The sequence below is a fragment of the Podarcis liolepis genome (genome assembly GCF_965112155.1).
Source record: "Podarcis liolepis genome assembly, chromosome: 8".
Lineage (NCBI taxonomy): Eukaryota > Metazoa > Chordata > Lepidosauria > Squamata > Lacertidae > Podarcis > Podarcis liolepis.
In genome coordinates, this window is record NC_139560.1 from 86,008,080 (window position 1) to 86,024,883 (window position 16,804).

Sequence of the window (16,804 nt, forward strand, 5' to 3'; positions counted from 1 at the left end):
CCGGCTCCGCCCGCCTGAGCAGCAGCAACTCCGGCGCCCTTTTGCGGGCCTTGCTGACGGAGAGGCAGGCCGCGCAGGGAGGAGGAGGTCGGCTCTGGATCCCACGCAAGAGCTTCGCCTGGAGTGGAGGTTGCGCAGCCAGGGCTCCCCTCGAAGTTAGAGGCCGCCCCGAGGCCTCCTGACAGCCATCCCGGGAAGAGGGAGCTGTTCTGTGGCCAGGCCTGCCCCTGAATCCCCTCCTCCGGCGAGGTGGGAAGAGGCAGATTCAGGACTCGGCAGACTTCTCTTATGTTGCTCCTGCGCAGACCATGCTGGCAGGCCTCGCCCGCCACCCCTTCGCTTGCTTGCACCGGGGCGAGGGCGGCCTTTGGGCAGGATGGCATAGAGGTCAGAAGAGCATTAGAAACGTACACATTATTCCAGCAAATTCAGTGGGATTGTGGGCCTGCAAGGGCGTCCTTTTCACTGGAGGAACCGCTCTGCGTTGTGACGAGCGGGGCTGGAGATCGAGCAGATCCCGTTTTCCCTTTCTCAGCCGGGCTGGTTCTGCGGGCCGCATTTCTGCATAACCGGCGAAAATCAGGCCTGCCTGCGACGGGAGTCTCCATTTGGAATAGAAGCGGACAGACTCCCCAGGGCCGCTCTCTCTCTGCCTTTCCAGGCCTTGCTTCCTAAGGCTTGCATGCTAGGCCTTCCCCGCAGACCCCAGGAGCTGCAGATCTCGGGGTGCAAACTGCAGGCGCGGAAAGGACCAGGCAAAGAACCAGCCACCGCCATCGCGGAAGACTCTGGATACCCGGGAGCTGCAAGGCGCGCATTTTACGCACCGGCTGCACTGATGGAGTGGAATGAGCTGCCCATTATGGGAGCCCTTGTCCCACATACAGTGCTACCTCGGGTTAAGTACTTAATTTGTTCCGGAGGTCTGTACTTAACCTGAAAGTGTTCTTAACCTGAAGCACCACTTTAGCTAATGGGGTTTCCCGCTGCCACCGCGCAATTTCTGTTCTCATCCTGAAGCAAAGTTCTTAACCCGAAGTAATATTTCTGGTTCCAGTTACAGATACAGTAGGTAGCCGTGTTGGTCTGCCATAGTCAAAATAAAGAAATTCCTTCCAGTAGCACCTTAAAGACCAACTAAGTTAGTTCTTGGTATGAGCTTTCGTGTGCATGCACACTTCTTCAGATACGCCCTGAAGAAGTGAATCTGAAGAAGAAGTGTGCACGCACACGAAAGCTCATACCAAGAACTAACTTAGTTGGTCTTTAAGGTGCTACTGGAAGGAATTTCTTTATTTTTAATATTTCTGGGTTAGCAGAGTCTGTAACCTGAAGCGTCTGTAACCCGAGGTACCACTGTACTGCCCCTAGGTAGCCCCCCTTCTGCCACCCGTTTTGCGGATCCTTGGCTGCGAAGTTCGTTCCCTTGCACCGGATTCCCTGGTCAAGAGCCGACGTGGCTCCCCGGGCCTTTCCCTTTCCTCGCCAGCCGCGGCTCGGGCGGCCGGGACAATTCCTTCCTTAGCCGAGGGACCAGGCTCCCCTTCGGCTTTCGTTTGCTCCTGCAAGTAGGACTTGGGGCGCGAGAGGCGGAGCTTTGCAGAGCCCAGCTGGGAAGCTGCTTTCTGGCCGGCGAGGGAGCTGCCTGCAGGGCTTAGTCCCGCGGGCTCAAAGCGGCGGCGACGGGGGGACCTCGGCCTCCAGGGCGAGCTGGCTGCGCCTCCCCGCTAGCCGCGCGGCCCCCACTTTCCTCGGCCACGTGTCAAAGCATCCTCAAGTGCAGCCCCGTCCCCGACCCCAAGCACGGAATCCAGAACGAAGCGTTGCTTTCCCTCGGGCAGAAAGGCTGAGGAGGGGGCGAGAGAGAGGCAGCCTTGGGCTCCACCCGGTTTTGCTCAAGCCAAATGGGAAGAAGTCGGAGAGAAGCGGCGAAGAGCGCATCCACTCGCACCTGCAACCTTCCCTTGCTCAGCAAGCGAGTCCTCGGTCCTTTCACTTCGCATACGCGCAACGCGCAAGTGTAGCTTGTCATTCTGCCCGCATTTATTTTTTTAACCCGACGGGTCATTAGACGACCAGTTTCAGATGAGACCCAGTTCTCATGCCGCTGCCACCTACTTGAGGAGCATGGACTAAAACGTAAAAACCTTGCTGATAGAAGAAGATACGCTTGCGTGTTGCGGGAGGGAAATTACTGGAAGGAAATGTAGTCCAGGTTTGGAACCCGAAAGTCCCCCTTCATGTAAGAGCAAAACATTAAGGAAGATTTTATGGCCAAAACAACAGCAATTCATTGTTGAATTTTAAACAAAGTAGGCGAGCCAAAATGAAATAATTAGGGTTTGCGTTTCACATCAAATTTGTGACATCTAGAGCTATTTTAGTGTGTGTATATATTTGTAGAAGATTTTAAATCTGGTTAGTTCATACAGCTAACATTCCATTTTAATTTCTAAGTAATATTTTCTACCCACACAGTTCTATTTTAATAACTTTGATTGTAACTTCTTTATTTTTCATAAAATAAATCCCAGGCTCTGAGAAATACAGTTGACAACTAAAAATAAAGTGAATGTAAAAATTGTTGTCTACTCTTGGGGGGGGGGGAAACATCATAGATTTCCAGATAAAATGTGTGTGTTTATTAAAATCATTAAAAACAATCCTTACATGTGTATAAATCATGTAGTTCTCTATACATTTAGTTTGCTAAAGCTGCTTAAAATAGATTTTAGCACATAACAGCAATTCTAAAACCTCCCCCTAGAATTTTTTATTGAAGCTTTACTGAAATTCCAGTGTAGAAATATTCCATTATATGACTAAAGCTAACATACATCTGCTACTTATGAATATTCTATTATAATACACTTAAAAACTAGCAAAGTCTATCAACTCCTACACTTGCTGTGGAAACAGGTGTTGAGATTTCACACTCATTTTAATCAAATTAGAAGCAGTTTATCTTTTGATTTTTGCTAAGTTAGCAAAACAATGAATTCAATGAGACTTCTGAGTAAGAATGACATAGTTAATTTATTAATCTAATTACAAAATTCAATGCTACACAACTAGATCTTTAAAAAGTAGGATGTAAAAAGTAAAGCACATACAAGCAAGGATTCAGATGTATTTATTTATCATAGATTCATAGAGTTGGAAGAGACCACAAGGGCCATCGAGTCCAACCCCCTGCCAAGCAGGAAACACCATCAGAGCACTCCTGACATATGGTTGTCAAGCCTCTGCTTAAAGACCTCCAAAGTAGGAGACTCCACCACACTCCTTGGCAGCAAATTCCACTGTCAAACAGCTCTTACTGTCAGGAAGTTCTTCCTAATGTTTAGGTGGAATCTTCTTTCTTGTAGTTTGGATCCATTGCTCCGTGTCCGCTTCTCTGGAGCAGCAGAAAACAACCTTTCTCCCTCCTCTATGTGACATCCTTTTATAAATTTGAACATGGCTATCATATCACCCCTTAACCTCCTCTTCTCCAGGCTAAACACGCCCAGCTCCCTTAGCCGTTCCTCATAAGGCATTTGACCATTTTGGTTGCCCTCCTCTGGACACATTCCAGAGGAGGTATATAAGGTATATACATTTTTTAAAAAACTATTTTTAGTTGCCTCATTTAAAAGCATCATAATTATGGCATGCAAGTTGGCATTTAGTGTGATTTCAAAAATAATGAAGAAAAATTAAATTCTTTGAAACTTCCACAAGACTATGACTGCATATGACTCAACAAGAAAACAAAGTAAATATTTGCTCACTTTTAAGTAAACAGGGGAAACGACCAGCATAAAACTCTGCATGGAATAAAACAACAAATGTTAAGCAACATTTTCATTTTTTTAAAGAGCTCACAGTTACTTTTGAAGCTTCAATAAAAATTAGATTTCTCAAAGGAACTTTTCCCCAGATCAACCAATCAGTGTGCAAATGAAGAAGAAATGCAGGGAGAATAAAGGGGCTCAAAACACACTGACACCCAAAGGCTTAGGAAGTGATAAATTTAAAACAGAAGAAACAGCCAATCAAAACCTTTTCATCACTACTAATAAAAAGTTAACAATTGTTGAAAATATTGTGTACATGTACATTGTCAGCTTTGTTGAAACAAAATGCTTGAGAAAAACAGGAAATAAAAGGGTAAAAATAATTTAAAAATTATTGGCTTTGAAAGGTTGATTATAGTAAAGTTTTAGTTTGAGGAACATCTATTATCATTTATATACTACACTAAAAATATGAAATTTTAAAGAAAAAAGTGTATTTATATTATCTGTAAAAACGATTTAAAACTGATCTTTCACAACATGTGAAATAGTTATTTAGTAAGAGTTTGAACCCCTTAGGCTACAATTTCTCAAGTATGTAAAAAGATTTTAGTCCCTTAGGCTACAATTTCTCAAGTGTGTAAATATTTGAGTCCCCTGAGTTGGGACTTCTGAATTTTGAATCCCTCAGTTTCACTAAAGTACAAGATCACCAGCTTCTCTAAGATGTCTGACATCCTTACAGATCTTGTAGATTTATAAAGAAACAAATTAACCCACAAAAAACTTAAGTTTAAAACATAAAGACCCACAAATAAACTTGAGGAATGAAAAAAGTTTTCTAATCATTATTATAAGAACAGCTTCAGGTACTGTAATTATATCTTATCTTACTATTTACTAATTATGGGCCACTATTCTTGCAACAAAGAGACTACAAAAATATTTTATATCAAGCAGAGGAAATAAAGGTTAGTTTTCTGCAACTATGTTTAAATTTGATCCATGTAGTGTGACACTAAGCAAATTTGCTGAAGTTTCAGTGTATTAATTGGAACTGATATCAATATGTATGCTTAGAATCACAGTGCTAGCAGAAGTGTATTTTTGACCATCACTATTGCTTTTATCACACTCAGCCTGAAAAAGTTCATTTGCTATCAATATAATCTTATAGATGTATTAATAAATGCACTACAGAAAACAATTGCAGATCTGCTAGGGAAAAATCCTAGTGCACTTCAGTACTGTACTTTATTTTGATAACTTGTGTTTTAGTTCAGTAATGGTCAAGTTTGAATGTTTACAGCTTCAACCTATAGTATCTTTAAACAACTGTCAGCTAGCACAACTTTTCACAAAATAAATGAAAATATTAAATAGCAGGTGAAATCATACTGACGCGTTGAAGTATAGAATTTTCCATCCCCAGTACCTATGAAACTCTCCCCTTTCCCAACATTTAAGGCAACAGCTTTTATCCCTTTGCAAACCACTAGAAAATTGCTGGGGGGTCTTGGGCTTAATAATTTTTTTTAAAAAAATTGTTGTTCTACAAAACACATTTTAATGAGTATATGCAACTATGTAATGCAACCATGGTCATAACCACGATTACACAACCCTAGCCCTCTGATCCCAGCTATCAGAGGGGAAGAAATGAATGAACTGTCAAGGCTAAGTACAGATATCCTGGACGGTTCTGTAACCTTTCTGAGGACCAGCAAAATGGAGCTCGTCAACCATCAGTGGTCCACAGACCTCGCCCTGAAAATCTCTTAAGTAGCCTCTTGCCTTTTTTTTTTTTTACCTGAAAGAATCAAATATGTTTAATTTAGAAAAGTTGTAGGAAGCCCACGTTTCCCACAGCTGGAAAATTTCTTACATAAGGAACTAAAATTGAGAAATTGGGAAGCGGTGCAGCGCCTCCAGGTAAGTCAGGGAGATACTTCCTGCCTGAAGCGCTGGTGAGCTGCTGTCAATCAGCACAGACAATACGCAGTTAGATGGACCAGTGGTCTGACTCAGTACAATAAAGTTGCATTAAAACACTGGAGATTACATTTAGAGTAGAATACAAATTAATGAACGTTTCGCTAAGAAGTCAAAGACAGTAATTTTTCTCCAGCACCGAAACCGCTACTTGTCACCTGCTTAATCTGTCATTTGATACATTGTCGCAAACTTTTAAGAGTTTTATTGGCATCATGGCATGTCCGGCTCCTCTCACCCTCCTAACCAACACGTGAAAAACTGCAGGTATGGGTATTAACAGGTTGCAAACGCTTTAAATATTTCCGCCAATATGATGCACCTATAATCACAGAAATCCGTAGGTTTTGCAATAAACCGCCGCCGCCGCCGCTATTCTTCCGTCTTGCCATTCTTTTTACTAGAAGACAGTCTCCCGCATAAGCGCTGCCCTCCTTACCGACCGAGCCTGGGCATCTTTTACTTGGAAGTAAGGCCGGCGGCGGAGTTCAGTGCCACTTACTCCCAAGTAAAGGCGCAGCTGATTCTCGCCACGTTCCTGTCCGGGCCGTCAGGCGATGCCCCAGCCACAGGTCTGCTGCGAGACGGAGCATCGCCGGGCGCGATCCCTGCAGCCGCCGGCGGACAGCGGGCGCAACCAAGGCAGCGGCGGCGGCGGCGCGGGGCTCCTCGGCTCGCTCTTCCGCAGCCTCGACCCGCCGGGCACCTGTTCCGAGCGCGGCCGCAGCAGCGCTTTCTCCTCCCGCGCGGCTGGCCGGACTGCGGCGGCGGCAGCAGCGCGGAGAGCAGCGGCGCCCGTGCGCGCTGGGTCGCGGCCGCAGAGCAGGCCTCGCTGGGCAGCAGCCTGGGCCGCTGGGGCTCCGCCTCCTCCTCCTCCGCAGCCGAGCCGCGAGTCGTGGCAGGCGAGCGGGCGGCGCCCCCTCGCGCGGACCCCGCCGCCCCGTCCTTTCCCTCCGCCTTTTCCGGCCTCGCACCAGCCCGGGAGGCCCGCTTGGGCCTGGCGGCGGGCGGGCAGGCAGGCGCGCCTCCTCAGGCCGGGCGCTCCGGGGAAGGATGCAGGGCCCGCCCGGGGAAGAAGGGAAGAGCCAGACGGAGAGAGAGAGAGAGAGAGAGAATGGCTTCTCCGCCGGGGTGCCCCCCAGCCCCCCCCGGCACGCCGACCTTGGCTTTGTTTGCGTGACGCGCCAGTCTGGCGAGGGAGGCGCTTCTCGGCTCCCGCCCCCCTCTCCGCATTTGGGGTCGGGGGGCGCGCGGGGCGGGGGCAGCCGGGCAGCAAGATGGTCCATCGCCCCCCCCCCCGCCCGCCCCCGGGCCGGCATGTTCCCGGCCTTTGGAAAAGCTGCTGAGAGTAGGGCATCCATCTCGCCTTTTAAAGTGCTGCGTTTGAAAAAGGCTTGTTGCCTCCTCCTCCTCCTCCTCCTCTTTTTCCTTCTCCTCCCCGAATTTCTTTCTCTTGCTTTTCTTCATAGTCTGGCTGGTTATCTTTTCTCTATGCGTGCATTTTTAGATTGTAAGCCCTTGTGCAGGGACTTGTGATAATTGCACGTGAGCGGCTCGGGGAGCTGGTTTTGACTGCAGAGCAGGATACAAATGCTCTGCATTATAGATAAATAAAGGAGTCATGAGAATGTGGGACCCAAGGCCAGCCTCTCTCCACCACACACACACTTTCACCCCAGCAGGCAGTGAGAAACCAGGCAGACATTTATAGGGCTTACCCTCTGTCCATGTGCTCCCTATTCATGTCTGCAGATGTGTGTGAGAGAGAGGTTCAAGTGGACATTGTCCTTCAGACTCGTGGAAGAGGCAAAGCCTATTGTTGTAAACCAACTGACAATAAATACTAAGAGATTCAGCAAGTAATAGAGCTTTTAAGCCATTCATCTTAAGGCACGTTAATATTTACTAACAATAACTTATAAACCAAGGGTGGAGAATTCTTTTTTTCTCCTTTGGGAAAACAGCAACAAATAATAATTACTTTATTAAGTGTATTATAAGTTCTGAATTATAAATACATTAAGATACATATTGTAAAGCCTAGGAAGATAGTGGCATCTCCTGAAGCTCTCTGGCTAGTCATAGTCAGTTTAAGAATTGGATCCACTATCTAACAGGGGCAATTTTACTATATCCATGAAGAGGGAAGCAGGCGAAGACACACATGCCTCATCAGGCAGGTTAAATATACAATCAAAGAGAAATATCCCCATTTATGCATCTGTTTCACATTGCCTGCCCCCTCCATTCTCTCATTCCTCTATATACCCACACACTCTTTCAACTTAGCAGACTCTCTTAACTGCCTAAAGCATATTTCCTCAACTGTCTCAGAATACTGCTGTCAATCACTTAAAGTTTTCCACCAATATTCTAGTGCACATTACATGCAATTTTGCCCTTGTTTTCAGTTTTCCTAAGCATGCCCAGATATAGTTCTCTTTCTTCCTGTGTGCTGAGAAAGGAGCAGTTAACATGTCCATATAGTGGTGCTACCTTGGCCAAATTTTGGATTGAGGATCTATATGATGCATGGTCACAACTGGAAAATGATCAAAATGTAGTTTGAGCACAAATATATGGGTTCTAATACCTAAAAGTTTGGGGAAAGTCAGGGCACAAGCTAAATGTTGTATTTGCTCTGTAATTGCCACAAATGTTGGGTAGGCCAGCAGATCCTCTCCCATGAGCTTTGTTCCATCCATCAAGCTAGTAGCATCTACCATATTACACTCTTTAATTTGGATTAGTTAACATGGAATAAATGTTATTGAGTCTGATTTTACCATCCCTGACACACATTATTATACATGTTAGGGTTCTTTCTCATGGTTGCTTAAGAACACAATAATGTCCTTGCTGGATACAACCAAATTGTCTACCCAGAGAGGTTCAGAGCATAAAGACATTGTTCCTCATTTCCCTTGGACATTCCCTTGGTTCAGTATGTATCTGAATCTGCTGGGTAATATTACCGTATTTTTTGCTCTATAAGACTCACTTTTTCCCTCATAAAAAGTAAGGGGAAATGTGTGTGCGTCTTATGGAGCGAATGCAGGCTGCGCAGCTATCCCAGAAGCCAGAACAGCAAGAGGGATTGCTGCTTTCACTGCGCAGCGATCCCTCTTGCTGTTCTGGCTTCTGAGATTCTGAATTTTTTTTTTCTTGTTTTCCTCCTCCAAAAACTAGGTGCGTCTTGTCGTCTGGTGCGTCTTATAGAGCGAAAAATACGGTACATGAAATTAGGTTAGGAAACCATCCATTGTATGTTTCTCCATTTCAGCCAATCCAGACCTTGCAGTATTGATGGTCACATGGTGGAGAACATCATAGAATAGAATCATAGAATCATAGAGTTGGAATAGACCACAAGGGCCATCGAGTCCAACCCCCTGCCAAGCAGGAAACACCATCAGAGCACTCCTGACATATGGTTGTCAAGCCTCTGCTTAAAGACCTCCAAAGAAGGAGATAGAAGTGTATCCCCGAATGTTATGTTCTGTAACATACAACACATAATACAGACAATATCCGTCCTGTTTTGAAAAGCTATAGGTTGCTTAACAGCCAAAGGCCTGATTGAAGAGGTAGGTTTCACCTGAAGTGTAAATATATCTAGTAAATGGACCATGTGACCATGAGGAACTACCACAGAAATAGCTATAATAACACTCATCATGTGCTAATAAATAAGCAAAATACCTCTCAGCATCTCCCACCTCTTGCATTACAAATCACTATCGGCTATATTTGATTTGTATTATTAGCATGAAACAATGGGAAGAACCTGCTCTTCTCTATCCCTAGAGGATCTTGGCATGTAGTCATAGAATCAGAATCACAGACTTGGAAGGGACCGTGAGGGTCATCTAGTTCAACCAGAACCTCAACACACAGCCTCCCATTCAGTCCAAAACCACACCACGCCCTGCTTAGCTTTGCAAATGTGCCAGCACTTTTGCTGCTGCACCACTAAGAGGACAGAAAGGGATTGGATGGATATGAACACAGATCTCCAAGACCAAAAGGGAGAAATATCTATATTATTTGGGAAACTTGGATACATTCCTTCAATGATTGTTTCCAAAGGTGTTGGGATATATTTATTGGAGGAGTCTGTTCCTTTTTTAAAAAGTTTCCTACAGTTTCCTTCCAACACAATGGGGTAGTTCAAATTTCAGCATTAAGTTTCAGAACTAAGCTGTTTCTAAACCAAGGTACCACTGCAGTTTTCTTCCTAAACACCACATGGTCCCAAACCAGTTGCAGTGCTGAGTGTTTCTTTTCAGAATTCCAGCACCTTCATTCTTTCTTCTCTGTTCCTGGTGTCCCTCTGCTCTGTTTGGTATCTCCCCCCCCTTCCACTCCCCTTCTCCCCTTGGTTTATTTCTTTATTGTTATTGTCACATATCTTGTATTTTTATGCTGTGAACCACCCTAAGAGCTACAGATGAAGGAGAGTAAACAAATTTAAACCAACCAACCTTCTGCCAGCATTTCTAAACATTCCATGCCATGGAGTTCTTATGGGGCCACCCCCTCCATTTTTATTTGGCAAAAATGTGAGAATCTGCAAACTTTGTGGCCTGCTAATGCCTCGCTCTTGTGGGTGAGTAGGTGGTGTGGCTTTGACCTGGGACAGGCCTTGAATCAGAAGGCCGATAAAATGTTAAAATGAATCCCTGGCGTTTGTATACTACCTGAAGATGCAATTGTGTGAGCTGAAACAAATAAATACTAGTATCAATGACAGGGATCTTTGCTCTGACTCTTGTTTCTTGTGCAGTTTAAAAAAAGTAAAAGTTTAAGATGTCCAACCAGTCTGCATGCAAGTCAGTGATGGAGCATGAGGCTTCTGCCAGGGCTGCTAAAAAAAAGCCCAACAGCTTTTGGGGTGCCCTGGTTTTTCCTTACTGAAATATGGCAACCCTACTTCTGCATGCAACTGAGTGCATAATTTGGCCTAGAAGGAGATTTGAGGGGGCTATTTAAGCAGTTTTACCTTTGCTGCAACTTGAGAGGAATGGGGGATTTTTGACTGGATGCTGGGAGCTGCTGCTTTTTCCCAGTACAGCTCTCCAACCTGCAATAGAGATATTACATTGAATACACAATCTTTCAGTCCAAGCTGCAATGTGTGGATAAAGGCAATGGATTTTATTCTTAGGTTGAGTTTTAGCTCAACTCTCAACTTGCAGCCGGGGTCTAATACTTCTGGATAATACTACTCAGAACATGATCTTCAGACTATAATACAGAACTGCCATAAGTCACTCTCCTCCAGCCACAGCTCCTTCCAACCTGCAACGTGGAGAATGGACTGCACTTGCTTTGGAATTTTATTTGCAATGTTATCTTTAAATGCTTTTAAAAGAACAAAAACTAAGGTAGAAAAATCAGGGACATTTGTTTTTGCTGCCACCTTTTTTTTGCTATTTATTTATTTATTTATTTATTTATTTATTTATTTATTTGTATATTGCGGATGTGGATAGCACTCCCCTGGCTACTTTAAAACCTTGGCTTTCTCTATTGATTTCTATAGGCAGCTCTCACTTCTGCCCCTGGAGACATTAAAAATAGCTTCTCAGTGTGAATAAGGAAATGACCTCTCCAGAGATGAGATGGTACTCTCATCCCTCTTTGAGAGGCATCTCCTGGGGCTTTGAAATCGCCCAGGGAGCCTCAGCAGATAGGGAAGGCTCATCACTGCAGACCTGCTGAATGTGTTGATGCCTGGAAGTACCTATCAGGGTGCTGGGCAGAGGGGTGACAGCCAATGTGCTCAAGCTCCCATGTATGCTGAGGCCAAGCTAAGTGCTTTCTGTGTAGGCAGAGTGCCCTTTCCCCCATCGCAAGTTCCTTCCTGTGGGCTTTGAGTGTGGGCGACGTGAGACCCGAGAGCTACTATACCCACATCAGAACAAAATGCACTCTTCCCTTACAGAAACTGGAAATATATTTAGAAATAAAACAGACTGTTTGTACTACCCTCTAGTGGTGACTCAAAGTCATTTGCACTATTAAAAGTGTTACAACTCGAGTCTTTTTGCTTTTCCTGTTGCTGAAAAGCAATCTCCTGCCCCAGCTTCACTTTCTGTCAAGATTTCGTAATAGCTCTGTCGTAGTTCCACCTCCAGTTCCACTTCTAGTTCCTTGTCTCCACTCACATGGAAAGGGCTTCCAGGGAGGGTGGCACAAGAAGGGCGCAACAGCCATGCACCCATGGGTGGAACCATGGGGGGGGGCAGGGAGGGCCAGCTGCCCCCCCAAATCAATAAAAATCCATAAAAAATACATAGCAAACTTAGGTTCTCCGCCCTCTAACAAAAGGCCTGCCCTCCCTAACAAAAATCCTGGCTATGCCCATGCATACATCCTTCAATCCCAGCTGGCAAGTCTGGGATCGAAGGGTGCACAGCTGCCACATCCCCATGCTGCCCCCCCCCCAGCAGCCTTGCAAGGATGGGGTCCAGGGAGGGTGGCGCGAGAAGGTAAAACAACCATGTGTTGTCAGTTGATCGCCTACTCGGAGGGGAGCCTGGCCAGCCAATGTGGCACTTGGTAGGTTCAAAGCAGGCACCCCCATGCTAATGTGCCAGCCAGAGGCGTAGCTAGGGGGTGGGAGTCACTGGGTGCCACACCATGGGGGCCGGCACTTACTGTGGGGCCTGCAGTGTACCTGAACCACATGTCTCTCCTGGGAGTGACGTGGTGGCTTGGGCGCCTCCAAGCTCTGCGCTGCCGGCAATGGCAGTGTGGGGCTTGCATCTGCCCGCTGCCTCTCCCTCAGCCACCCTACAGTTGAGGGGGAGGCAGTGGCAAGGCGCTGTGCAGTGTGCCTTGCTTCGTCACTACTGGGACTTGGGAGTTTCCCTGAGGTGGGGCCTGTGGCAGATCTCTCTTTTTTTTTATAAAATTTTTATTAGTTTTTCACAATTTTTATAAACACAAACATCACACAATACAAACAAACAAACAAACAAACACACAAACATGTATAATTTCAAATCCTTTTTTCTTAAACCTTACTTCACCGACTTCCCCATACCTCCCCTTTCTGCATCCCAATTTCCAAATTTATTTCAGCAAATCCTACCCCTTGGTTTTATCAGATTTTCCCTGATTCTTTTCTTTTACTTAATCTTTTACAGCAGCAATCCCCTTTTTCTAAAACCTCAACATTTTAGCATTCATTAATTTTACAATGTTTCTTAAGATAAATTTTAAATTTCTTCCAGTCTTCATCCGCTGTCTCTTTCCCCTGGTCACGGATTCTGCCGGTCATTTCAGACAGTCCCATGTAGTCTATCACCTTCATCTGCCATTCTTCCAGAGTGGGTAGATCTTGTGTCTTCCAATACTTTGCGATGAGAATTCTTGCTGCTGTAGTAGCATACATAAAAAAGTCCTATCTTTCTTTGGCACCAATTGGCTGACAATGCCCAAGAGAAAGGCCTCTGGTTTCTTAGGGAAAGTACATTTAAGTACCTTTTTCATTTCATTATATATCATTTCCCAGAAAGCCTTAATCTTCGGGCACGTCCACCAAAGGTGATAAAAAGTACCTTCAGTTTCTTTACATTTCCAACACTTATTATCAGGCAAATGGTAGATTTTTGCTAGCTTGACTGGGGTCATGTACCACCTATAGATCATTTTCATAATATTTTCCTTTAAGGCATTACATGCCGTAAATTTTATACCGGTGGTCCACAACTGTTCCCAGTCAGCAAACATGATGTGGCAGATCTCTGTCTGAGTAGTGGGATCAGTTTTCAGAACTTGGACGAAAAAGCAGGAAAACATTGATCCATCATGTGATTTGTACAGCTCACATGTGGGCAGTCTGTGACCTGGGGCCACAACCAGCCCACAATATCATTCCATGCAGCCTCCGACCCTTCTGAAGAGGCCACGTACCGCCATCCTACCCCGATTCCTTCCTACCTGTTTGTTTCCTCCTTTTCTCAAGGCTTCTTAAAGTGTCCTTTCCTTTTCTATATCATTTCAGAAGAATTGGAAGTGGCAGCATTTTTGTGAACAATTTATGTCACAATCATGTAACAATTGCACCATACCCTCCAACATCCTCCTGGTCAAAATTGGGATCCTCATTTTTTTTGGTCCTGAGCTCTCGCAGGGGTCAGGTGACTCTCTCAAGAGTGCGAGAACAAAACACAAGAGTTTTTTGCTCTGGCACTCTGGCCTTGGCCTGCTGATATGCACCACAGCACCGGACGAAAAAGAGAGGACATGCTGGGATGACTTCTATAATTCTAGGATGTCCCACTTAAATTGGGATGGTTGAGAGGTATGTTTTACTGGTCATCAAAGCAGCTTCACCCCCAGCTGTTTGAGAACAAATTAACATCCTTCTCTCTCTGTGTGTGACATTAAAGTTCCTTCATTTCCAGTACAGTAGCTGTATTGATCTACTTTATTTTTTAATATTCTTGAGCACGCAACCACAGAGTCATCCGCGACTGGACCAAATGGTCAGGGGTAACTTTACTTTAAACTTATCTAACAGTAATCCCATCAAACCCAGCCAGTCTTACTCCTAGGTACTGTATACATGGACGGGGTTGGGAATGTTTTGTTTATTTATTTCATAAAAGTTATACATCGCTTGATCGTAAAAAACAAACAAACACAAAGTGATTTACAAAAAGGTAAAATAGTAAAATCAAGAAAAAATTACTATCCTACTTAAAAACACACAAAACTTAAAATACTGAAACAGATTAAAATTATCTCAACTTTCTAAGTATCTGGGTAGGCTTGTTCAAACAAGAATGCTTTAAGCAGGCAGAAGAAGAAGAAGAAGAAGAAGAAGAAGAAGAAGAAGAAGAAGAAGAAGAAGAAGAAGAGGATTTGATATCCCGCTTTATCACTACCCGAAGGAGTCTCAAAGCGGCTAACATTCTCCTTTCCCTTCCTCCCCCACAACAAACACTCTGTGAGGTGAGTGGGGCTGAGAGACTTCAGAGAAGTGTGACTGGCCCAAGGTCACCCAGCAGCTGCAGGTGGAGGAGCAGGGAAGCGAACCCGGCTCACCAGATTACGAGACTACTGCTCCTAACCACTACACCACACTGGCTCTCAGTACAGTGAGGGTGCCAGCTTGATTTCAATAGGCAGTGAGTTCCAAAGTGCAGGTGCTGCCACACCAAACAAGCATGTTCTTACAAATGCTGAACGTGTGGCCAATTCTGCTGATTGGAGCAGTTCTGTGGGCAGAAGTGGGATAAGGCAATCTTGGTCCAAAGTTGTTAAGGGCTTCATATGCTAATAGTAACACCTTGAACTTGGCCCAGTAGCAAATCAGCAATGAGTGCAGATCTCTGAGGACAGGTGTTATATGCAGGCAAGGCCTCACTCCTGTCAGCAATGGCGCTGCAGCATTCTGCACTAACCACAGCAAAGCTTTCCAAACTGTGTGTTGTGACACATTAGTGTGTCAGCCGTAGTGTGTAGGTGTGTCATGTGAATGCTTCCTGCACTCCCCCCAGGGCTGGAAAAGGGTTAGTTTAACCTCTGGTTTGCTAGTAAAACTGAATTACTGTGTCGTGAAATGATGCGTGTCTAAAAAGCATGTCACCAGCATGGAAAGTTTGGAAAGCTCAACTACGTCCTCCAGATCAAGTGCAAGGGAAGCCCCACACAGAGAGCACTGCAGTAATCTAATATTGAAGTAACAAGTGCATGAACTACTGTGGCCAGGCTCCCTCAGTCCAGGAATGATCATGGCTGTCGAACCAGTATGACTGCAGAGTGAAGCAGTCAAGGTGTCAGTGGGGGACTGTGAAAAGTTGTGACTATTTGCAGACTCTCTCCCTGCAACATCCCTGCTAGACAGGTGTATTCAGCCTGTGCATTCAGCTCTGGTAGAAGAGAGGTGTGACCTCTCTATTTAGGCATGATGGAGGGCAAGAGAAACTGGGCAATCTTAAAGGGACAGGCTAACGCAGAGCAAAACTGTGACACAAGCCCCACCAGTTATTTCACTGCAATATATTTTGAACCTCCTCCCTCCCTTCCTGAAAACAAATACAGCAGATGTTTGAATTTGAAAGGTAGAGTTGTGTCTGGAACATGCTTGTTTCCTTCAAGTAGATGTCTTCAGCGTAGATGTCACACTGCTGTGTTCTGCACGTATTCTGCCTCTTGAAAATGGGTGGGGGTTCAGCAGAATTCCCACCCAGAAACACAGAACATGTCCTGAGCAAGCCTTTCAGATATAGCCAGTTTGTTGCTTCCAGTTGGTGGGGATTCCCACCTTTTTTGTTTATTCCTTATTTAAATTATTCAAAAATATGAACAGCAACCAAGAAAATAATGCTAATAATAAAGATTTTTTTAAATCGCCAAGTGTGTGACATTGATAATTATAATGTGCACAACTTTATAATGCAACCAAATATAAACCCTTTTGATATCACATTACATTTTTCTTTGTTTTGTATGCTGCAGGTTTCCATTCCGGACTGGAGAATACAGTGTCTTGTGAACTTAGGGAAAACACTTCTTATAGATAATAAACACAGCCCAATTTCATGTGTGTCCTTCCATGACTTTTCTCTTACTGACCCATTTGGTTTTATATACAATAAATTGATACCAGTTAGCTGCTAACATGTCTGCATACTTTTCCCTCTTCCGGACCCAGCATTTTTGAGTAACTCTCATCCTTTTGCTCAGGGGCAAAGAAAACTGAAATATGTGACCTTCAGCACTTTTTTTAAAGGCACGACTGTACTTTTATAGCCATGTCAAGAAATGCGAGTCTTGCCACACATTAATTTATCTTAATGAGAAAATTTGCAAAGATAATTGTGTGCATTATAACACAGCTCTGCACCCTCATAATTAATTATTAGATCAGGGTCTTTCTGTATGGTGGACGTGGATATGTATTTTAATTAACTGAAAGGTTTTGAGTCATTGGAGGAGGGCAGTGTGGGTTCATTAATTTAGCTTATTTTTAGTTGATATTTTGTTAATATTGTTTTACAGATTATAAATATATT